Raw genomic sequence first — 24,218 nt, forward strand, 5'->3', positions numbered from 1 at the left:
TAGGGCTTGAAGGTAAAATGTACCAAACAAGAATCCAGGAATCCACGTAAGGTTTTTGTTGAACCGTCGTATTTATCAACCACTCCTCCCAATAATACGCTGTCCTTGCTCGCGGAGTCACGTGACAAGACAAGCTGTCTTAGCGCCGCATTCTCGGCTTTTAAATTCTGCATCTCTGTGGAAAGTTCTTGCATTACACGCATCAGGTCCTGAATAGCATTCTCCATGGTAGAATCCGTATTGATCGTTTGGCGTCTCAAACTGTCGTAAATCTCCCCCCGTCTCACCTGTGTTCGGGATCTCCCTTGTTCGGCCGCAGGACTCTTCCTGTGGATCGTTCGGGTCTTGAATAGGCTCGCCCGAGCCTCGTCAGGTTGCAGGATGCGTTCAGAGTTCCGGGAAGTTCGTGGTTCCAGGGTATCCAGGATAGCGATGAACGAGTAAGTAGGGGGGGAAATCCAGGAACAGGATAAAAGGCAAGGAAGGAAGTAAGAGGATCAAAGGAAACTAAAGTAGAGAGTAAGCACACGTCGGGTCACTACCGAAGATAGCGTTGAGAGGCGCGGACCCGCAGGGGCGTGACCAATTTATAGTACGTGCCACGACGTGAAAGCTAGTGCATAGCACGTAGCTTGGTACGGCCATGTTGGGAGGAACAAGGAGTACAAGCCCTTCGTGACAATTACCATGAGGTCCAGAAGGGGCAATTTCGCCGGGTCATGACATAAGGAACCACAGAGAGCTCAATTAACCAGAGAGACCCTTTGATCCACAACCGCCAGGAAGATGGGTGGACTTAGTATTACATGTTTTAACTCCTTTACCTTTTCTGTTGCAAATCAGTCTGATTACCTCACGCATACAGGAGATTGTTGGTGGGGACTCCAGGATTGGGTCATTGAGGTAGGCTTAGCCTACACTAATCACTGTGGCCCATTTGGCTTTAGAAGAGGGATGATCCCCTCTTTTGGCAGATCATCTGAAGACACTGCAAGGAGTGGCAAGACAATCTCATCATTGGACCCTGGATGAAGGAACAGTCTGCCTTACATCTTCCACCACTGAAGGAAGGCCAGGATTTCCAAAGAGGGAAGCAAGATCCCTCCCCTAAACATCTCACAGAAGGAGATACCAAATTCAGAGGACCCTCTGCAGCTCCAGAACCGGTACCCAGCTAGCACACAGCTCGCCCTGATAGGCTCTGCAGTAAGCTTCCTAGGTGGGAAGTGCCAGGGAGTCTCTGAACCAAACGTAGGACAAGGCCAGTGCCTGCAACACTCTCCTCATCTTTGGGTAGTTCGCCTTAATGGACTACACAAGCCCAGTGAAGAAGCTGGGAGGAGTGCATCAACAAGCATCTACGTCTGCCTTAAAGGACCTTTTTGAGCCAGTTGAGCCTCTCGAGCTGCATTCCGAGTGCACCGTTGACTGTTGTGCATCGACCAGTGCTTCAGAATCACCGACCAGCATTGAGACGATTCCTGACCCTGAGCCACGGTGTAGGCCAGCCTGCAGCCATCCGTCCATCTCCGCTCGCCGAACTGCCTGCCACCTGATACCCGCAGCTGTCTCCTGTCTTGAACTCTGTCGCAGAAGCTGCAAAGCGCCCTGAAACTGACTCGACCCTGTCAAGCACCAAGAGCACCTATAGCACAAGGTACATTGTGGTTCTGTACCCATGGTCCTTACTTCAAAGGTCCTTACTTCGAAGGCCCTTAGTGACATTTTACGACCCATTGCTCCCTTTGTGTTGAAACCAAGTATACTTTTATATTGCAATTAATTACTATACCGACTACCCTCCTGCCAGTATCCAGAGTGCATCCCTTTTCCTTCTTGAAACTGGCTGTGCTCTACATTCCTTTACACAGTTGGTTGTATTTTGTAGTGTGCTAGAACGGTCTGTTGTGATAATAATGTAGTGTGCTAGAACGGTCTGTTGTGATAATAATAAAGTAGATATTTTTATAAAACCATGACTGGATAGTCCCTTTTATCATTGGATAATGATTGTATTTTCGTTCTGTTGCAGCTAACCAACGATATACAACATTTTGGAGATAAGCCTGCCGTTCTGTCCACCTTACCAAAATTGGACAAGGAGGTTTATAATTTGCTTGTGTTTCCAATCTGTTCGGAACCTTTCTGGTGTACTAGAGGTGTGGGGCTGATTGATGGTTTAGAAACCGATATTCATCCCTGGACCACTGACGTCCCGGAAGTTGATTTGTCACATGTGCACGACAAGCCAACTTCACAGCTTCAGAGCCCGGTTAAAATAAAAAAGGCCTCTATTTGTAGAATTGGCACATTAAGCAGGCAGCCAATCAAGCAAACTGTGGAAGTGCAATTGCAACTCACACTGGGCTTGTTTGCTCCTTGTGAAGTATAATTTCCCCCTGATCAGCCAATTCCGGTGACAGCCACCAAATGCATATTTCCAAAACTCAGCTGCAAACACTGGAACAGCAGTTCGGCTGTCGCCAAATGCACCATGTAGACCCTGATGGTAGAGTGCCGAACTGTGAAGCCAAAACCTTTCCGAGACCTGAAGGTAGGTCCAGGAACTGACCGCACCACTACACTTCGACCAGACCAAATCCCCAAAGTGTGTTTCCAAATGTGGGCCGCAACCTCTTGCAAGTCCTCCTTGAGTTGAAAGGCCAACTTGTTGTTCAGCTCCGTAAGCCACTTTTTTTTAGTATTTCAGCCTTTTAGCTCATGTGTCCATTTAGGTTGCCAACATGGTTTTGTGCTGACTCAGATGCATTGGTTTACGAGACAAGTAGAGTATTTATCTTGATGCCAGTTAGTTCACACCTCTCCTTTGGTGGAGAATCTCCATGTCACCAGGCTCCCCTGGCATGTCTTTTTATCACTGCACACCCTAGACCCCTAAGGCCTCTCCAGTGACCCTTGTCGGCAGGGTTTCCTCAGGTTGATTTTTTATACACTAAAACATAATAATCGTATTTGCATTTCTCCAATATATCCCGCACTCATGGTTACTTTGTGAGTGGACATTTTCTTTTTTGTACTTGAGAGCGACATTTTTATATATTGTTCCTTTTTCCAATTAGAAATGCTTGTCTGTGAGAAATTCCAGAAACAAAAAAAATCCTCATTAAAATGGTAATCTTGCTGGGGCATAGAACTGCTCATTTGGAGTGGCCTTCATGAAGATGGCAAGTGTCCAAATGTTGAGGATGGAACGATTGGAAAAAACCAAGAAATGATTCCTTAATTTCTGAAGCTCAGTCATGCATTCTATGATAATTTACAAATGAAAAGAAGCAGTTTGTAAGAACGGAGTGCAAGCACATGTTAACTAACAGCATGTGTACTGTAGCTCTTTCCAATATTGTTTGCACAATGCATGCATTTAAAACACTGGGAGCTGCTTTTTCAAAATAAAAATAAAAAGATCCAACACCACTTGCGCACACTAGAAAGTTACACATGCACATAGAGTTGGGGAATTAATTAATAGATATAGTAATATAGCAAATAATTTAGCATTCTTCTACAAAACAGTGGCTGGAATCGCCATTCCAAGATGGCAGCCACGGTTCTGCAAGTTATGTTCTCTTCTTGTTTTGTCAGCCAGCACGGGAGACAACAAACACATTATGTGTGTGGCAAGCAACGTGCAGTTTATGGCCAAGGCACACTATGTCTCAGCCGAGATTACACATGTTGATGACAAGTACTGCACTTGCCTTCGGGCCCATCACACACTTGATCAACTACTGCACAGGGACTGCTGGGGAAAAGCAGAGGGCAGAGGGAGAGGCGGGATCTGGCATTTAATTTGCCCAACAGATTAAGGTGATCAAAAGAGCAGGGCAGAGAATTGTGTGATTTATCTGACAAAAACAATGTTTTAATCTCTATTGAATTTCACCCTCCATCCCATAATTGCAACCTACGATTACGAAAGGAATTGCATCCAACAGAGATCGAGAGGAATGTGGCAAGGCCTACCGGGAGCTATATCAGTGGCCAGCTAAAATGAACAGGGTGCTTGAGTTTATGCAGAAGAGATAATATTGAAGCCTATTTTTACTTTCATGTCAGAGAATGAAGAGCAATTTTACAAAGAAACATCTTTACAAGGAACGGATCAAAAAGTTCAGCTAGCGCGTTGCCAAGCCACACTGTTACCACCAACTCTCATTGTGTTGCCGTGGCTGAATAAACAAGAGGGCATGGACAGCTTAATCGGGAGAAGGAAGCGGTGTAGAGCCTGTACGGAGTAAGGGATCCTAGGGGAGGATCTGGAAACATCAAAGAACACAGCCTGTAGCAGGAGTAGGTACAACTTGGCCAAGCGAGTGAATGGAAGTGTTGTTGTGAGCTGGGTGTGGTGGAAGGGGTGTGATGTGGTTCGATGACACCCAGGAACTGGAAAAGGCAAGGATGACGGTGGAAGCAGGGAGGTGAGTTGATTCACCCTAATTTCTTTAAGCATATATGCAAAGATCCGCGCCGTACTTCCATCTTCGAGTCTGCTCTCTGCCAACTGCTCACTCACCACTCTGCACCGCACCAACCACTAGACATACTTGGTTTGAAACCGGCACAGCGCTGGGTACATTGGGAGGAGGTGCGCGGCCAGACAGGAAGCAACACCGCCTTGGTTGCACGGCTCAGGTCCCACGATAGGGTGCAGAGGTGCCCACAACATAGTCCGGATAGAGGTAACCCATTGGGCCAGCAGGTCTAGGCCCACCAATACATCCGATGCACTGATGCTGCGCCAACAATCGATATACCGATCAGTTGTTGATGGTACAGGTGAGTGTATATAAATGCCAGTTGCACCATACACAAACACACCACACATACAATATTTACTGTAGGTATATCCAAAACACACAAAACACATACAACTCGCAAATAATGGGATTGTCACTGGGCATGTGAGGGCCAAACCAGGAATATGATACCAACATTTGGTGTGCAATACCAAAAATGTTTTGTTTCCAGCATTCCTGTAATTTATTCTGCAAGTGTGAGGAATTTGACCATCCGCACGGTCTGTGTGCACTCGCCTGGGCTTTTTTGACATTTTTTAATGAAATTGAATGATGGTAGATCACTGCACAACATACGCATTGACCTTCGTATCCTGGGTGGACACAGCTTACAGGCGCAGTCCCCCCTGTCATATTTAGTTGGGATATGACATGAGGTGTACACAATGCATTTCCAGAAGGGGATGATCAAACCTTCCCCCTGCCATGGCCAGCCTGAATACCTAACAAATGTTCCATGGATCCGCCCTGTCCTTTTGTGGGGCTCTGCAGCTGGTGGCAGTGATTTGCATACTATTCATAGGGTAATTCAAACTGGCTCACATGGGGCCTGGCTACAGAGGCTAACAAAGGAGACAGGAAACCCCAAACATACATTCATATGCAGTGTGTTAACCTGAAGCCAGCTCCCGCCCTCAGTTTCAATTGACAGTGAGCTGTCATGTCTGGGATTGCATGTTTATATTAGTTAATCCCACAGGGGGACCCCATTCATAAGGTACGAGTATGTGGTTTGTAGGAGAAAGAGAGTCTGGTCTCGCTGCAGCTTCCAGTGAGACCTGCCACTTTAATCAGGAACCACAGAGAGATCCATTAACCAGAGAGACTCTTTGATCCACACCAAACAGGAAGATGGGTGGGACTTAGTATTACATGTTTTCACCACTTAACCTTTTCTGTTGCAAATCACTCTGGCTAGGACCTCACACATACAGTCGATTTTTGGTTGAGACCCGGGATTGGTTCATTAAGGTAGGCTTATCGTACACCAATCACTGTGGCCCATTTAGCTTTAAAAGAGGGCCGAGCCCATCTTTTGGGAGATCATCTGAAGTCTTCACCCGAAGCAGAAGGAAGAACTCATCATTGGACCCTTGTCTGAAGGTCCGGTCTGCCTTACATCTGCCACCAGTGAAGGAAGACCAGGGCCTCCAAGAGGGAAGCAAGATCCCTCCCCTAAACATCTCCCAGAAAACATAGGGAGATACTGAAAACAGAGAACCATCTAGCTGCTCCAGATGCAGTACCCAGCCAGCACACAGAGTGCCCTGCTAGGCTCTGCAGCAGGGTTCCTAGGTTGGAAGTGCCAGAGAGCCCCTGAACTCAAAACCAAGGACAAGGCAACTGCCTGCAACACAATCCCAGCTTTGGGCAGTCCGCCTTAAAGGACAACACAAGCCCAGTCAAGAAGCTAGGAGAAGTGTATCGAGGAGCATCCACCGACGTCTGCCTTAAAGGCCATTTTCTAGCAAATCAAGTCCCTCGAGCTGAGATCGACTGCAAAGCTGACTATTGTTATGCTGCAGTTCCTTAAAGCCATCCGAGACGTCTCGACCAGTGCTTCAGAACTGCCAACACGCACTGAGACGATTCCTGACCCCCAAGCCGCCATGTAGGCCAGCCTGCAACTGTCCATCCAGCTTTCCTTGCCAAACTGTTTGCCGCCAGATACCCACAGCTGTAGTCCGTCTTGAACTCTGTCACATAAGCCTGCAAAACGCACTGAAGCCGACTAAAGCCTGTTGAGCACCAAGAACGCCTACAGCACACGGTACATTGTGGTTCTCTCCCCTGGTCCTTTTAAGACCAATGGCTTCCTTTGTGCTGAAGCCAAGTAACCTTGAAATGTTGCGATTATTTACCATACCAATTACCTTCCTGTCAGTATCCAGCGTGCATCCCCTTTCCTTCTTTGAAATGATCTGTCCTCTGCATTTCTTTACAGGGTGGGTTGCATTTCGCAGTGTTGTTAGAACTAGCTGTTCTGATAATAATAAAGTAGATGTTTTCATACAACCTTGACTAGACAGTCCCTTTTATCAATGGATAATAATTGTATTTTTTGCTGTGTTGCAACTAAGCAACAATTCACAACCTTTCAGAGATAAGCCTGCCGTTCCATCCACGTTACCAAAATTGGACAATGAGGTTTTTAATTTGCTTGTGTTTCCAATCCGTTTAAATCCCCCTGGTGTACTAGAGGTGTGGGGCTGAATGATGGTCTAGAAACCGATATTCATCCCTGGACCACTGGTGCCCCGGAAGTTGATTCATCACGGTAAGCTATGCTTCTCAAGTAACAAACAGGATGCACTTATGATGTGCACCCTAGACATCCTAGATTGGCCAATATACCCCATTTTCTGCATGCAAGTGCACTATGCTGAGCAACTGTGTTTAGACAGTCATGTTAGGCGCAACTCTACTGACTGTAAGGGTGCATTCTGATGCTAGATGTGATGCCTACTGCCACTACGCTAAAAATCCAGAAAGCTACAACCATCAGTTCATGTTTTCCACAAAGCATATTTGAGAGGGGGAAGTCTTCCTTGACCATAATAAGGAGTTGCTTTTCTCTGTCTTTTGGTTTGGACCAATATACTTATCTGTGTGTTCCAAAACGATGCCATGTTCTATTTATATGCCTGAAAACATTGAATTGGGTGTATTTGCCTAATGATGGCAAGAATTGTACATTTCAGATGAATGCATCAATTTGAATGTGTCCGCTTTTCAAAATCCAGTCCCTCCTGAAATACTGGCTTCTCTGAGTCAGACTTTTGAATTTCACTGGTAATGCCGGATTTTAAAAGCAGTTGCTGGTAGAATGTAAGACATGCAAGGGATGCTACAGTTCTGGAGATGAAAAAGAGGGTTTAAGATTATAGACCATGTGCAGTGCAAATATCATACTAATCATCTATGGAGAACAGGGACCCATTCATGTCCTCAGTCAAGGAGAGGTGCACAGCTGCTATGCAATATTTAGGACTAGTGGATCTGCTGCATTCTGGAGGCATTCCAAGCACTTTACCAAGTAGCTTCTGGGTAGTAAGTATTGCCGGTTACAACCATGGAGATTTGAGGGCATCAGTAGAGTTGGCACAAGCCTATGGCACAGTGTTGGTAAAAAGGCAAGAAGACATTACATTTGGCAACTGATAAGAACAATATTTGGCCATTGCATAAATGGAGGGGACCTTTGACATATTTCCATTAAATTGGAACCAGAATTTGCAGGCAGCTGCCACAGGAGTTGGTAGAGGCCCCATAGATTTCAGCAAATGTGCCCTGTGCCCTATAATTGTACTGCTTACACAGATGATCACCTCTGTCCTAGCGCCCTTCACTTTCAAATAATGTACCTACATTCATTTATCAAGTACATGTATCCCTGGCGGGAGATCCAAAACAGAGGCTACTTGCTCACTGTGCCTTCTGAATATTTTTAAAATTGAAATCCAAAACAAAATGGCGGATACATGATGGGTTCGGCCCCTGTTGAATATTGTGCCAGGATGAATAAAAGAGAACCATGGGAACGGCCTGGGAGTGATTAGACAAGAAAGTTGTAAACCAGCCAAGGGCCGCTCCAGGATTACCCAGCTTCATTAGGCGGGAGAGCAAAATATTGTTGTCAATGGTTTCAAACGCTGCTGAAAGCGCTGATAAAGTAAGAGCTGTGACACAGACACCATCGAGCGTAGAAGTGACGCAGTTCACCTCTGAGGGCAGACGCTGGATAACGAGTAGTGCAGAAGGAGGCCGAATAAAAGGAAGTTCTGGAGCTGCAAGACCGCCGCTACTTCCGAGTGTTTTAGGGTGCAGCAATCTAGCTATACGGTGAAAACTTGAGGGGTAGTTGGTTTCTAAGCAATGAATAGACAACTTCATTCATCAGGTTGTTCAGAACAAGATTCCTATGTAAAGAAGTATTTATTAAGGTGTCGAGGATCAGCTTTATAATGTGACATGGGCGTGAGTCACCAGGGGAACCACAGCTCTTTTTAATCCAGAGGACAGTGTCAGCACAGGAGTGGGTGACTAACAAATATATTACATATCCTTTTTCTGGTCCCCCGCCTTGACCTACGGGTGAGTCCCTCCTTGGACTATGCAATGCAAGGTGATTAATTGCAATCCTCTACTTCGAATTAGATTGTACTTCCATACGAATTTTTGCAGCTTTTTCATTGAAATAGGTAATAAGCTTATCGGGCACACCAAGAAGCTGCGAGCGGGGTCTGGCAGCCAAAGGCTAGGAGAGTTTTTGATACATTTTAAACTGTGGGAGCGAACTATGAATTTTCTTCAGTGGGCAGCAGTATGGTCTGAAACTAGTTTTTGTGTGAACTGGACACTCTCGCGTGCCCTTGTAATAGATCTTGTCAAGGGCAAGGCGATCCAAGGAATCAACAGCTGACAGGATCCAGGATCAGGGGTGTTAAAGGCCTGGGAAGTGGATCAGTGGCCATCTAAAGCAAAGGTTGCAGGCACCATATATCTGCTGGGTCCATTGGAGACAGTTTGGCCAATGGCTTCATGCATTCATCCCCATTTCCTCGAAGGCCCATTTGTTCATTTTGTTTCACATTTAGCTGCAAATTCAGTTGGGGGGTGAGGTCTAGGTATTTATTACGGTGGGGAGGCTAAAGGGGAGTCTCCTCCCGCATTTCTTTGCGGGCAAATGTGTAAATAAAAGAATTCAAGCAAATGGGCCTCTAACAAATTTTTTCATGGAAACATCGTAGATCCACCTCATAAACCCGGGCAGCTTGTAGAATGTTCTGGATTTGCTGTTTCATTTGGTATTACCGATGAAATAGAATGGCCGATTGATTTGATGAGATCAGGAGAGAGGGAGTCCAGCTGGGTTTCCGTAATGAGTTCGGAATAGTAGATTTAGGGCGTGTCCTTTATTATGCGTGAGTGATTACGCACAGGTAAAGACCTTAAGATGATAGTGAATCTATAAATAGAGGCAAATGATCAGAAATGGAACCTGTCCAGACATTGAAATCCTCCATTACAATCAGAAAATGAGACATCAAGGAGAAAGGTATCCCGAATTGTAAGAACGCATCTGAGAAGTAACCATCATACGCCCAGCATATGCCCAGACAATAAACAATCAAGCAGGTAGGAGGTTTGCAGTGGACCATTAACAAGTCAAAGGAATGAGAGTCATTGCCTCACTTTACATAAACCTCTGACTCAATTTGCTCAAGCCATTAGGGGGTCACTGCTAATTATAGGGATCTCTGATGCAAGAGTAAGCACGATAGCAGGGATGACCTCAGAATCTTGCCAAGCTTCTGTGATGGTCTAAAGAACAGCAGATGTTAAATCAAGCAGAGTGACCACATCAAACTTACGTTTCCTCTTATATCTGGGTCAGGGTTGCCAAGGGCCTCCTCTTCGATTTAGTCATTGTTTTCATTATAGATTGGCCACATCCAAAGTGTTTCCTAACTGATGATAGTGGCGTCTCTGACCTCAGATGCTAATCATTTAGTCTCGGGAGGATAACTCAGGGGCAACATGCTCGCCTTGGAAGCAAGACGACACGGAGCAACACAGGTTCGAGCCCCGGGTCTGCGCTTAGAAACCTCTGGGTATTAAGCGCATTATAAATAACCTATCATATCATACTCCACCAGGAAGTACCCAATATTAAAGGGAACTCTGATAAACCCCCTTTGTTTAAAATCTGTATTTTTCTTAGATCTGATACCCAAAATCCATCTACGATAACGATTTCATGTGTGAAGCCTCAGTGGTCCCAATTCCATGCAACCATGTTGTGGTACTTGGTGATCCACTTCTCTTCTCTTCCCAGGCTACCTCTTGGTGAGGGATACAATCTCGATTCTTCAGAAGGTACCCTCCTTCTTCCGGTGCTGACGTTCAGATGCCCCTGAAGGTCCTCTCATAAACCGAAATTTACATTGGCCTAGCCAAGCCACGCCAAGCTCCAGAGTGCCAATGTTTCTACGTCTTAACAAATCAAATCACCTTTCACTTACACACAACAACACAGTGATCATCACTTGTTGTAAGCAACCACTGGTCTCTCATCAGACCTGCTCCCACACTTGCAGAACACAATGGGCGTTGTTACAGTTCACAGAAATTGTTGCCAGTTGGGCAGTAGAGAAGTTGCAGTTTGCAGAGGCAGATGATAGTTCTGGATTGCAACCAGAAAGGGCTATGGTATGAAGTGACAAAAGAGTAAGAGATATGGAAGGGTGAGAGAAAGAGAGCAGCAAAGCTTGCCCTGTCCATGAGCTGGCAAATGGTGTTTGTGCCTGGGCATGTTATGGCCATCTAGTTCCTACTGAGGCATTGTTGGTACGATTTGTGGCCTCTGCCTCCTGTCCTTGGCATTTTTTGGTCTGTTATAGACCACCTGGGTCGGCTACTGTGTTTCTCGATCCATTTGTGAATCTTGTTGCTGACCTAAAGGTGAAATTTGCCTGCCATGTGAGTTTAGGTGATCTCAATGTTAAGTTTAACTCTCCACGACCTCCATTGTTAGCCACTTTTTTGAAGGCATGTTAAATATGGGTCTTAATCAAATTGTAGAAGAAGCTACTCATAGATTGGGAAACATTAGACCTACTGTTCGCAAAACATGACGATCTGAGGATTCTATCCATTGAGCCCGTTCTATGGCCAGATTATCTGGTCTCTTTTCAGTTTCAACTCCCTAATCTACCTCCTAAGATTTCCTTACCTGAGACTTTACGACGGAAGTGGCGTGTTGCAGACCTGGCGACTCTGGTTGGCCTGGTTAATACTAGCTGTAGCTCCATGCCAGTAGTTGACTTTTCAGTGCTTACCAGCTCCCTGCAAAGAGCAGCAGATATAGTTGCTCCTCTGAAGAGCGTTCAGACTTGCAAGCATCTATCAGAACCATGGTTCTCTGCTGAGCTGAAGGCTGCCCGCCTTGTCCTGAGGCAAGCAGAGCGAAAATGGCTAGCTGCCTATGGGGAGGAATAAAAATAGCCTTTAAACAGTGCACTAGGGACGATCATGCGTTAATTAGGGAAACCAAAAAAGCTTTTCTGACTCACAAGATTGATAAGGCACTTAGCCAACCCAGAGAGCTTTTTGCAGTGGCAAAATCACTCTCTTCGGTATCCGACTCGGCCAACCCAGTGATTACAACTCAGGAATTCCGCAATGTGCTGTCTAATTTATTTACCCGCAAAATTGAAAATATTTGATATATTATTCAGGCTAGTCCTGTAGACAGTGATCTCTTGACCAAACCCTGGGAGGAGATAAGTCTCAAGCCCCGTTCTACTTGGGCGCAGTTTCCCTTTTTCGCTGAATAGGTGATCAGCAAGGCCATTGAGCGCCTGAAGTCAGCATCCCCCTCTGTTCCTTTTCTCTTGATGATCCTGAAAAATATTTCCTCTGGCATTTTACCTTGGATCGGCAAAGCAGTTTATTGTCAGACGGGCTATGTTCCTACCGAGCTAAAACAAGTAAATGTTATCCCACTGCTTAAAAAGCCTTTCCTTGACCCTTCACTTCCCTCTAGCTTCCGGCCTATCTCCCTCCTACCTTTCTTCATGAAGTTATTGGAAGCACAGGTGTCACCCCTTGTGTCCACTTTTCTTGAGTCTTCTAGATTCTTTAACCCCTTTCAGTCAGGTTTCCGGCCTGGCCGGGGCACGGAGTGTGTCCTGGTCTCAGTGATGGACGACATGACCAAACTGGTTGATAAAGGCGGTGTCGGGGCCCTGATATTATTAGATCCGTCGGCGGCCTTCGAAACCGTCGATCATCCTACCCTGAAGTCCCGGCTATGTTCTGCTGGCCTGGAGGGTACTGTCCTGGCCTGGTTTATGTCCTTCCTGGCTGACAGGGGCCAAACAATCTCTTTCTTTTCCTCCATTCCTCCCTTCCCCCTCTTCACTTTTCTGTGGTGTTCCGCAGGGTACCGCCTTGTGCCTGATACTTTTTAACGTCTATATTCAGCCTCTTCTGGGTCTCACCTGTTCCTACGACCTCATGTGCTATTCATATTCCGATGATACACAGATCATGGTCCGATTAGACCTTGACCATGCAGAGAGGTTGTTGTGCCTGTGTCACTGCTTGGGGGCTGTGGGGGTGTGGATGAACCAGAACTGGCTGAAGCTCAACAGGGACAAGACGGAGGTGTTGGTTGTGGATGCACCGGCAAGGTTGTCACGCTGGCTGCCTGCTTTTTGGCCATCGTTGGTGGGCAATCTCCCTACTCCAGCTTCTGTAGTGAAAAATCTGGGGGTGACTTTTTCTGCCACCCTATCCATGATTCAGCAAGTGTCAGCAGTTTGTAAAATCGGGGCATTTCAAACTTAGGATTTTGCATAAGGTACTCCCTTTCGTTCCTCCCGATCTTCGTCCGCCAGTGGTAGCTGCCCTTGTCCTTGGTCGAATAGACTATTGTAACTCGCTCTATCTAGCCCAGCCAAAAGCGTGATCCAGTGACTACAGCGGCTACAAAATCTGGCAGCATGGGTAGCCACTGGCTCCCCCTTTGGAACCGATATCAACCCCACCCTTCGATGCTTACATTGGCTTCCGGTGTCCAAGCCCATTGACTTCAAATCACTGTGTCTGGTTCACCAGGCCCTGCTGGGTTTTGGGGATGACTATTTTCAGGAAAAATGTGTTTGCTACTGCCCGAAGCATGATCTGCGATCACGGACAGCTGGCCTTTTGGTGATTCCTGCCTATAGGCGTGCTAGGATGGGGGCCGAGCTTTCTCAGTGGCCGCGGCCAGACTGTGGAATGCCCTGCCACCCACATTAAAACAGATCGTGGATCATATGGAATTTAGACGGTCCCTTAAACTTTTCTATTCTAGAGCAGAATGAGGTGGACCGTATTATGGTTTCCTAGCACTAAGATCTCTTGTAGCGGAAGTGAGCTCTATAAATCCTTATAATATAACAACATATCATGGCAGTGCCTTGCAAAAGGGCCCACAGTGTCATAGTGTCCCAATTTATCCCATCTGCTTCTACTAACTTCTTAAGGACAGTTGTCAAGGTTGTATTAAATCATTGTACTAATCCATCTGTTCGGGGGTGATACACCGAAGTTGTGCGGGTTTTCATCTGCAGAACTTCTTTTACTTCGGCCAAAAGCTGGCTCATGAAAGTGGTTCCTTGGTCAGTCAGGGTCTCTTTAGGAAAGTCCACAAGAGATAAGCAACAAGGAAAGGAGGTGTTTATGGATGTGTTGTGTGATGTTAGAAAGCCTCCGGATATCTAGTGGCATAAAACCACTTTGACTAAGATATATCGGTTTTCCAGTTTGGAAGGTTCCAGTGGGCCATACATGTTTATTCCTAGTCTTGGAAAAGGTATATCGATAATGGGAAGTGGTTGTAAAAGAACTGGTTGGGGGGGTGTAGGAGTACTGGTTTTCTGACAGAGTGGACATGTCAGAACAACATTTTAACCTCTGCATATACCCCAGGTGAGTAAAAGCAGTTCAATATTTGTGCTTGTATCTCAGAAGCCTGTAAATGTCCGGCTGTATGATGGGCATGTGCAATTTCTAGAACCATTCTCCTCTTACTGCGAAGTACTACTATTTGCGAGCAGGAGTCCCATCTGGTTCGGAATCACCCCTTATATTAACCCATGTTTAAGGAAAACAAAAACTGACTGTCTTTGGTTCTTCCTCAGGAATGACCTTGGGGAACAAAGCTTTTTCCGAAATACCTTGAGCTACTTTATCCCCGGGCTTAATGCGATAGGCTTGTTTGCCATCATTCTGTAGTAATATTTTGTAATCCCCTTTAAAATCTGGCTCCATCACACCTACCATTACATCTAGACCATGCTTTCAGGCCAACCCTGACTTTGAGGTCAACCCGATGTAAGTCCCAGAGGGTGGGATCAGTACTAGGTCTGTTGGTATCAATTGTCTTTGACAAGGTTCTAGGAATGCTCCTCTACTACTACTGGCAAGATCAAATCCTATGGATTCCTTAGTGGCTACTGAAGGAGTAGTAGCACGCTCACTAGGTTTGGTCAAAGTAATGGTCCCCCAGTTTGTATCAACCAGGTCTGCGCACTCCAACACCATATATAAGGGTGCAGAAGTATGGCTCTGACACAATGGTGACATATTTTTGGGCAGAAACCTTTATTAATCAAGAAAGGGTTGGACAAATGTCTCTCTATGCTCAAAACTAAGAGAGGTTTCCCTACCTCAAAGAAAACTAGTGAAATTGTCAGGATGTCCAAAACTAAAAAGTCTGTCACTGCCTCAAAAGCTTACCTCTGTCCCTAAAACAAATAACTTAAATCAACTGTGCAAGGATGATCTCTTCCCATAGTAAAGCGTTGATTGTAGTTCCAACCAACAGAAAACTTCCCAGTCTCTCAGTTTAATCAAAAGTGATGAAAATAAATAAAGTTCACAAATGTAAGACTCCAAGGCTAGGGTTGTGCTCCTTTCTGCTAGAGTACTTCTTGTTTTACTTTTGCGATTCTGAGGCCTGTATTTCCTTAGGCAAATGTCACTGGGTAATTCACAAGAATATCCTTCTTAAATTCACAGTTCCTTATCACACCAACTTGGCACACTTCCTTGCCAAGTGGAGGTGTGATAAATCAAATTCCGGGGTACCGGTGGTCCGGGGTGAATATCAGTTTCTAGACCATCAATCAGCCCCACACATCTAATACACCAGAATGGATCTGAACAGATTGGATTAAACAAGCATACAATTAAAATTATAAACCTCCTTTGTCCAAAATGTGGACAGAAGGGCAGGCTTATCTCCTCTGAAGATCATGGATCGTTGGTTATTTGCAACACAGTGAAAATACAACTATTACCCAATGATAAAATGAGTGTCAAGGTTGTATACAAATATTTACTTTATTATTATCACAACAGACAATCTAATAGCACTACTAAATACAACCCACCCTGTTAGGAATGCAGAGACCTGGCAGTTTCTAAGAAGGAAAAGGGATGCAATGTGGATACTGACAGGAGGGTAGTTGGTATGGTTAATAACCACAATTGTTTGTTAAGGCTTCTTGGCTTCAGCGGAAGGGAAGAAAGGGGTCTTAAAATATCTCTAGGGGCTTTCTGGGAGGGACCAGGAGACAGAACCCCAATATACCTTTTGCTGTAGGTGTTCTTGGTGCACAACAGTGTTGAATCGGCTTTAGGGCACTTTGGCGGCTTAAGCGACAGAGTTCGAGACGGGAGTGAGCTGCGGGTATCAGGCAGCAAGACAGTGCAGTGAGCAAAGCTTGATGAACGGCTGCAGGCTGGCATTCTCGGCGACTCGGGCAGGAATCTTTGTCTCAATGCAGATCTGCGATTCTGAAGCACTGGTTGAGGCGTCTGGGGTTTCTTTCAGCAACTGCGGCTTGACAGCGGTCAGCCTTGCAGCCGGTTGCAGATAGAGGTACTCGGCTGACTCGAAATGTCCTTTAAGGTGGACGGTGGTAGATGCTTGTTGGTGCACTTCTCACAGCTTCTTCAATAGGTGGTTGTCGTCTTTTAAGGTGGACGGCACAGAGCTCAGGAGTGTGTTGCAGGCAGCTGCCTTGTCCTTGATTTTGGGTTCAGAGACCTTCTGGCACTCCTTGTCCAGGGAGCTTCCTGCAGAGACTAGCAGGGCATGTTGTGTGCTGTCTGGGCACTGGTTCTGAAGTGGGTGGAGGGTCCTCTGAGTTCTTTTCTCCTTCTGAGCCCTGGAAGAAGTTAAGGGGAGGGATATTGCTTCCCTCTTTGGATGCTCCTGGCATTCCTTCACTGGCAGAAACTGTGGGCAGACAGTACCTTCAGCCAGGGTCCAAGGATGAGTTCTTCTTGCTGCTTCTTGCAAAGTCTTCAGATGATCTCTTTAAAGAGGGGCTCCAGTGAGTCCCAGTGATTGGTGTAGGCTAAGACTACCTTAGTGAGTTATTCCTGCGGTCCCTACCAACAATGTTCTATGTGTGTGAGGTCATAACCAGAGTGCTTAGCAACAGGAAAAGGTAAAGGGGTGAAACAGGAACCAGGGGGTGTCCTAGAACCAAGATGGCAGAAACTTCCTCTCAACAGAAAGAGCTCTGGGCTCACTCCCTTGTGCTACTACGTTCCCACCTATCTGCCTGTCTGTTGTGATCAAAGAGTCTCTCTGGTTAATGGATCTTCCTGTAGTTCCCGATTAAAGCAGCAGGTCTCCCTTGCAGCTGCAGAGAGACCAGACTTTCTGGCTTCTGCATACTACATTTTCGTACCTCAGGAATGAGGTCCCCCTCGAGGGGTGGCCTACTGCAACAATAGACCCAGACATGTCAGTTCACTGTCATAGATACTGAGAGGCGAGAGCTGGCTTCAGGTTGACACAGTTAAATATGAAAAGTTGTTGGGATTTCCTGTCTCCTTTGTTATCCTCGGCAGTCAGGACTGGGGGCCTGTTTGAAGTACCCTCTAATGGTATGTTAATCGCTGTAGAGACTTAGGATGATATTGTACCCACCACTGTTGTCACATTCCACTTAAATAAGAAAAGGTCAGACTGTGCCCGTCGGCTGTATCTATGCCAGAGTACACAAGTCTATGCTTTTGTTGTGGTGTGATCATAGGAAAAGGTGTGTGGATTTGCCCCACACATTTTCATGAGGTCGGTCTACCAGCATTCCATTTATTTAAACACTTAAAAAAAAGCCCAGGCGAGCGCTCACCCACCATGTGGATGCTCGAATTCCTCACAGGACTCCTTTAAATTCATTTTTTTCGATCCATGGATCTTGGCACACTTATTCTCACACTTTTATTTGGGTGCGGGTACCAGACTCGCAATATTCTGAATGGCTTGGTTTACTCTCCTTTTAAGCAACTGTCCTCTCGTGGACTGCCTTTCTTTGTCTCACAGGGTCCGAGACCCTCTTATTTTTTATTATGTTATTTTCTCTCAAATGGGCATGGGTTCCAGACTTGCAGTGCAGCATTGTATCTGCTTGGTTTACTCTCCTGCCAAACATACAACTCCTCCTTGTTTGTCCCTTTACAGTCCAGATCCCAGACCCTCGTATTCTTGGCTTCTCATATGGGTGTGGGTCCCAGATTCGCATATGATTATCCTATTTGCTTGGTTCACTCGCCTGCCAAACATACAAATCCTGCTTCTCTCTTGGTTATTCTCGGTGTCCCAGACCCTTTTATATTTTGACTTCGATATGGGAGCAGGTCCCAGACCCGCAATCTCCTTTCAGGGTCCCCGCCCCTTTTATTCTCGCTTCTGCTTTCACCCCTTGCTTCCCCGGAGCTCCAGAACCTCTCAGGTAACCCACATACCCATTTATCTCTTCTGTGCAGGTACCTCTCGAGGCTTTGGTAGCGTTCTTGTAACCAGAGTGGTCTGCAGCTGCTTCTTCATGGCTGTGCATCCTTTCTCGCAGGCACTGCATCCTTTCTCGTAGGTGCTTTGTCTGGGCCTGGGGTGGCCAGAGGTTCAACTCAGCAGCAGCCAGAGTAGTCCTTCCATCCTGGACCATGTTCGGGGCTCTCCTTCTCCCTGGTTCACGGGTTCCCTTTCGGCTCTCGCCGCTCTCGCCCTGCTCACCTGGTGCACAGCTCCTGCAGTTCCTTGGAGGAGGAAAGCTCTCTCTTGATGTCTCAGCTGAGCTGCCTTGAACTCCTGTGGGGGATTGTTGAATTGCTTTGGGACAATCTCATACCGTGAGAGGCTAGGCCGCTCACTCTGGTTCTCTAGTGTGATCGTCGGATTCCCGGTCATCTTCTTCTTCACAGTACTCAAAACAGAGCCATATGCGATATATTTTGTATTCTCTGGTCTTTTAATCTTGCGAAGTATATTAAGGTAACTAACTTGACAAAAGAACATATTGACTCTATCTAGAGAGGGGGAAGGAGGATTTGACATTGGGAAACGGGTTGGGTGTATTGAAGCAGAGGTGTATCGTGTTCTCTAAAAATGGTTGTCCTCAATCCCATAAGGGGCTTGCTTTCCCATGGGATCCTCCCTCGGTGGACCACCCCCACGGGGACTGGACGCACCACCTTGCTCCCATGGAAGGGACCCATGGGAGAAGGGACAACATTCTCAGATTCGTAACATAGCACAAGTATACACCACACCCTACAGCCAGCTTTAATGGCTGTGGTGCCTTAATGACTGTCATACACACTGCCTGTCATTGTTGCACTCCACTGTTGCCTCGTCTGCTCTCATAAATGAGAAAGGCTGGTCCGGCAGATTAAACCTATGTAATGGGGTCATGCCCGTGGGAGGCTCTGGCAAAGACACTGGTTATCCCAGGAGAGAGAGATAGAGGGAGAGAGCGTGCGAAAGGGCTGTGTGTATGTGTGGGTTTGTGTTCTGTGGACTGATCCAGAGGTGCAAGACTTGTGTGCGATGAGCTATCGAGTGGGAAGTGGTCCAGTAAAAATGACACGACCTGTCGCAGCAGTGTATGCGCATGTGTGATGACGGATCTCCAGGGGGTGCTGTGGGAGTTTGTGTGTGTGTGTGTGTGTGTGTGTGCTGACGGCCCTTGTCAGGGGACGGGATGTTGTGGGAATAACAAAGGCTGCCAATACGGCACTGCATGTGTGTGATGATGGGTCATTGAGGGTTCGGAGATTCAACAGACAGGCGGTCACAGCAAGAGAGGAAGAGAGAGAGTATGTGGGGGTGCGTGCACTGCTGGAATAACGCGGACTGACCAAGTAGTCCAAGACTATGTGAGGTGGACAATGAACAGGGGTGGAAGGTAGTGTAGTGAGAATGGCATGGCCTCACTCAGGTGCTTTTCAAGTAACAGCAAAATAAGACAGGGTGTGATAGGCGATCCCAGGTGGGGCGGCCATAGTAATAACAAAGGCTCACTTGTTCAAGCAGCCATATGCGTAAAGGCTGATCACCAGAGAAAGTCCCTTCATTGGTTAGCCCAGGAAGACCACATTACCTTTAAAGCAATGACCATCATCCATCACTGAATATTTGGATCCGCTCCTGTCTACCTAAAAAACCAAATAACCACATACAAACCTTGCCTCACCTTAAGATCCAAGGTGCAAGGGTTTGTGAAAGTAACTCATTACAAAAAAGCCAATGGACTTGGGCGAGCCTTCCCTACCAAAGCGACATCAAAGTGGAATGAACTCCCAAACAACTTAAGGCTAGAATCTAACTACCTATCCTTTAGGAAGAAACTGAAGACACTGTTGTTAAAATAAAGGACCTGTATAATTATTAAAGACCATTTGAAGTAATGTACCCAGGACCAGTAATCCTGCTCCGCTGTCCCGTCACTTTCATGTTGTCCTTGTCTTTATGTAATGTGCCCTGATGCCTGCGGGCCTCAGCGCTATAGAAATAAATAGATAAATCAAATAAACGTACTGTGATATGTGGGCTGGTACTAGGAGACAGACGTCTGATCTCATCACTCAACACAGCTCTCGATCAACAAAAGGGGTGGGTGGGCATACATGACAATGGCAGAGAGCCAATAGGAGGAGACCCAATTCCCACCCACAGGAAGTGAGCCACTAGGCTCCAGGAAAGGTTTCCCTCCTGACTGAAGATATAGCACCAGGCACGCGGCGAGCCACAGAGAGGAATTACTCATGTGGAACTTATAGAACCACATTTTGTGAGGTTCTTTTTGAAAACTACCAGGGACACATGCAGCATGCAGGCCCATCCTGATAGTTTACTTAAAGGGACTTTTCCCCAGCCTGGCTCAGGAGAAATCTTTTCCCTTTTTTGCAATTCTGTTACCAACGCACTTAATGTTCCGTTGTTTGTCTGTAACTGCGCAGTCTCACTTGTTGCAGTACGTGTTTTTTTTCTCTTGTGTAATTAACTTTAATAACCTTGGAACCACATCTATAATTGATGAAAGCTGCAGACGATCCATATTACGGAGGTGTTTTCAGCCCAGGGGCCTGTTTAACCCCCGTGACTGACGCGCCTCGGCTTCACTGCCATTCATCACTGCACAGGAATGAATGGGCGGCGCGTCTGCAGCCATTGGCTGAGAGAGATCAGCTGATTTAGGTATGCATCCCACCCTCCATCAGACTCCCACAGCTCGCGATCTGGCAGCACTGCTGTATAAATAAAGAAAGTATGGGGGCGAGGGGCACCACACGTGTTCTGGAAAATTCACCTTAGTAATGGAATTACCTAATGGTAATAAATATCATACATATAGCAACTTAACCGTCATTTCTGGTGCAACAGGGTATAGTCTCAGGGCCTCCAGAGACTAAATAACAGACATACAATCATACCAAGCCTGTTGTTGCCAACAGGTGACCCTGCATGCACTCGAAGGGGACCTAAGTCCAGTGAGGTTTGTCGGTGCACGTGAGAGGTGCCCGCCACGTGAGCTCTACTCAACACAGCGTTAAATGTGTGCACGTAAAGAAAACAACAGTAATATAATTGAGAACATTCATTGGAATTAACGTTCAAAATTTGCCTCGGACGCGGTCTCTTCACAGAGTGAACCCAAAGAGCCTGCCTGGCATGCGATCATGGCGGTAACATGACAAAATAGCCATGTTAGCAGACTGGATGGTGTGATGTCCGGACTGAAAGGGCCTTCCGGGGTGACAGGAAGATCAGTGGGCCCCCACTGAACACGTCATGGCGCCAAGGCCATGACTTGGCTGTATGTAGGGCAATAAAGGTGGCCAAGCCTGCCAAACGGGGTCAGCGGCCATAACGGCACTCATTGTGCGTAGCGTCCTCATTCTGCAGCGTGCTGCCATGATCAATAAGACGCTACGCCTAACATCGGTGATGAGCGGCTCGTTCCTCACGGCTATCCCAATGACACTGCACCATCTGCTGGCACCGGTGGTACTGAGCGATCCCGCCGCAAAGACACTGCACCATCCACCAGCACTGGTGGTGCCAAGGGAGTCCGCTGGACAAGCGGTGGCCCGAGACGCTGCTGCTGCCAGTCATCCCGTGAGTGGCCACAAGGAGCTCGGAGCAGACTGGAGCTTGTGGGTGCAGGAGCTAGGGCTCGCCAGTGCAAGTAGCATCCTGTCACCTGCTATCGATCATGAGGCATGCGACAAGGGACAGTGCTGTGCAGATCGCGCCCGGCCTCTCCGAGCACGAGGAGGACAAGCCGCGCAACATATGAGCAGAGGGCACCACGCAAAGGAAAGCTGGAGGCCTACCCACGCGGCCCATGCTAGCCGCTCCGGACAACAAAGTAGGGCTGCCACATGCATAGAGGGCAGAAAACGTACGATGACAAAGGTACATTACACAAAAGATAGACACAAGCCATACAAACACGGCTGGCAGATACTAAACAAGCAGCAGCAGAAAAGGACAAATGGCAGACAAACACCATGAGGCACAACTCAGCCAGGGCAGTGGCTGAAGGGGAGGGGCTGGCCCCAGACAAAGCCACGTGGATACACTGCTCCCAAGGCAGGTTCATGTGGCCATTTGAACCGTATGCATGAGATGGGAGGTGTGGCTACAACCGTTTGAACTGCACCTAAAGTTAGGGAGAATCACTGCGGAAGAGGACAGGAGAGTGCTCCTAATGCTGAACCTTGGGAAACTAGCATTACGCCTGTTCAATACAATGCCCAACTGTGGCACCGAGCACGACTACACAGCAGCCAGAGCAGCATTCAACAACAAATTCAAACCTCAACTCAACCCAGACAATGAGAGATTTCAAATGAGCGGAACTCAAAGTACAACAGAAAAGGTTGACGATTTCCATGCAAGGCTCAGGGAAATGGCGATAGGGTGTGAATTCCCTGATGAGGAGTTTGCAGTCAGGCAGCAAATCATACATGGGCTACCACAGAGAGTCAAGAGTGATAACAGGACATCGTTTAAGGAGAAAGAGTTCCACAAGTTCCTCGACAACTTGAGCATCGCTGGATAACTCCCTGCTGGCCACAAGCAAACAGTGACGCCGAAGGATTCCTGGCATACATCAACAAGGTGGTGAGGATAGCTCGGAACACCCCGTGGTTGCCTGAAATGTACCGATTCCTCCTGTCATACCAGTAGGCTCTGCACTTGTCTACGCAGATACGCCCTGCAGCCCTAATGTTCGGGGTACCAACGCACGAGAGCTGGGAGGCCCCAACAGCAGATGAGGAAGAGACTGAACGCCGAAAAAAAGAACGCAATGCCAGAGAAAGCCAGACCAGGAGAACCCAACCTCATGATCGGTCATTGGGGGACTTGGTGCTAGTTAAGACAAGGACACTCCACGCAAAAATTATGCCAACATATGAGTCCCAAACCTGGACCGTGGTGGAAGCCAACCATGGAATGATCACAGCAGAAAGGGACAGTGAAGTGGTTACCTGCAATTCATCATATGGAAGGAAGATGTGACCACGACTAACCCCGAGACCCAGCCAGAACCAAGGACACCAGACAAGAAGAGCAGACAAGAGCCACTAGCAAAAAGACACCGCAGAAGTGCTGAGTGAAACCGAAGGGAGTCCAAACCCCTCTGATCTCCGGACACAGCCCGGTGGGGATGCCGCCACACCACGAGCCACCAACACCCCACAAGATGATAATGCCCCAAGCCAGTTCTATGTCATTTCAGTGACCACTTTTTTTTCAAAGTATTTTTTTTCTGATATAAATCACTTAAAAAACTCTTTGAAACTTTTTTTTTCTATTTGGGCCCCCGTCAAGCCCACGCCGTGCCTATATTATTAATCCGATCCCAACACCCTCCTCACCCCTTTTAACACCTTAATCATGCCCTTGTATTTTTCTAAGTAATTTCATCGAAAATGAAAAATATTCCTGGCGATGAAAGGACGCGATTCCCCCAAGGCAGAGACACCAGCCCCAACACGCGATAGGAGAACACCGCCTGCCACCCACCAGGTTGTAAGGATAAGCGCTGCAAGGAATATCGCCGAGCTGGAAGTAAGGAGGATCCTGGGAACTTTGGATCTAAGTGGGGGATGGATGTGATGTCCAGACTGAAAGGGACTTCCGGTGGGACAAGAAGACCAGTGGGCCCCCACTGAACACATCATGGCACCTAGGCCATGACATGGCTTTACGTAGGGCTGTAAAGGAGGACGAGCCCGCCAAAAGGGCTCAGAAGCCATAACAGCATTCACTGTGTGTGGCCTCTTCATTCTGCTGCGTGCTGCCACTATCACACGAGAGTAGCACTCACAGATGGGTAGGGCAGAGACACTGCTGCTGTGGCTTGCTCACTAGGCCTCTACACACTCCTATGGCACTGTCTCTCATTCCAAACCCACAGTAACCCCTGTTGTTCAGTAGTGGGATTCGTACAGAGCTCTTCAATGCACCTGAATATTTCTCGCCCACACATACACCTACACACCCAGACGGCACACCAACCCTGACCTCCACTACCCCTT

At 47.1% G+C, this 24,218-nt stretch overlaps 1 protein-coding gene across 1 annotated transcript in view; it reads right to left on the reverse strand.

Annotated features, from left to right (window-relative positions):
* Positions 1 to 24,218, reverse strand: part of SNCB (synuclein beta) — a 223,585-nt gene that overhangs the window by 158,056 nt on the left and 41,311 nt on the right. The gene's annotated exons all lie outside the window — the stretch shown is intronic.

The sequence above is a fragment of the Ambystoma mexicanum genome, chromosome 3p, assembly GCF_040938575.1.
Source record: "Ambystoma mexicanum isolate Mex_15411 chromosome 3p, UKY_AmexF1_1, whole genome shotgun sequence".
Lineage (NCBI taxonomy): Eukaryota > Metazoa > Chordata > Amphibia > Caudata > Ambystomatidae > Ambystoma > Ambystoma mexicanum.